The following is a 1,468-nucleotide window of genomic DNA, read 5'->3' on the forward strand; positions in this document are numbered from 1 at the left end:
ACGTTTGACGTTCCCTCTAATCACTCCCGTGACTTTTGACCCTCCCCCTAGTCACCCTCGTGACGGTTGACCCTCCCTCTAGTGACCCTTGTGAGATTTATTTTTTAGATGGGCCATTTTGCTCCCTTTGTCATTTGTGTCCCCCTGGCCTGTTTTGCCTCCATCCTGTTTTTCCAAATAACACTTGGAATAAGGAATTGATTCTCTATCAATACATATGGAGATAAGTGAAGTTACCTCCTCTAGGTCCTCCCAATGATGGGAGTTATGTCAACTTACCTCTAATTGCATTGATAGAAAATTGAAACTCGCACATATCTCTTTTTTTATTTTTCATGTAACCCCATAAAATATTATTTTTAGACCAAACCCTTCCGTCAACACTTGCAGATCAATATTACAATGTGATTGGTGCAATAAAACAAATTTCGAAAAAAATGCAGTTACCTCGTTTTACCACTTCACTACAGATCTGTTTTGCAAGGCTCGGGCATGTAACGTACTATTCCGTCCCGGCGGGCGCAAAGTTACATTTCCCTCCCGCTTCGCGGGAGGGAACTGACTTTGCGCCTACGCCGAGACGGAAAATCGCGTTCTAACCACGGGAAGTAAAATAAAGGACCCTCAGCCGCGTGCTTACCAACCTCGCCTTCGGCTCGGCTGGTAATTGCACTGGCGGCTGAGGATCCTTTATTTTCCCTCCCTAGGTTAGAAATATACTATTTTATACTCAACCCTGACCAATAGATGACTTTTATCACCACGAGAGTCAACTAGAAGAGTTACTTGAGGCATATAAAAAATCGCTCATAGCGCGGCTACTGATGGGTTAAAACAGACAATTAGATTTGTTATTTTTAGTGACTTCTTCAATTTCAATCAACTTTTTTTGGAAATGAAAATTAGATTTTGGAATTTTGATTCTAAACTATCTCTGGATTTACTCTCAACTTTTTTTATAGTTGACAGTTGCATTTATTATTTTCTATTGTCTTTCAATCGACTCCATTTTTTTGAAAACTAAGAGTTGGATTTTTGATTCTCAATTGTCTCACAATCTACTCTTACCTTTTTTGAGAAATGAAAGTTGGATTTTTTTTTTCATGAAAATAGGATTTTTTATTCTTAATTCTCTCTCAATCTACTTGAAAATTTTCGTAAAAGTTGAGAGTTTGATTTTTCATTCTTAATTGCTTTTTAATCTACTCTCAACTTTTTCGAGAATTGAGAGTTGGATTTTTTTCTTCCGAATGGAATCCCTGTATTCGTCCAATCTGAAATTTTCATTTTTTTGTGCCAGGATGAATAATTTTGGTCTCAGGAGTTTGAATATACAGTTTTTAGATCGTGTCCGTACATATGTTTGTATGTACGTATCTGAGTTTTTTTTTCAAATTTAGTTTTTCGACCATCATTCAAAATATAATCGTCGAAATCTTTTCAATTATGGCTTAAATTTTTTTTTTTG

The sequence above is a fragment of the Diachasma alloeum genome, unplaced genomic scaffold (genome assembly GCF_001412515.2).
Source record: "Diachasma alloeum isolate Michigan unplaced genomic scaffold, Dall2.0 Dall_scaffold_00709, whole genome shotgun sequence".
NCBI lineage: Eukaryota > Metazoa > Arthropoda > Insecta > Hymenoptera > Braconidae > Diachasma > Diachasma alloeum.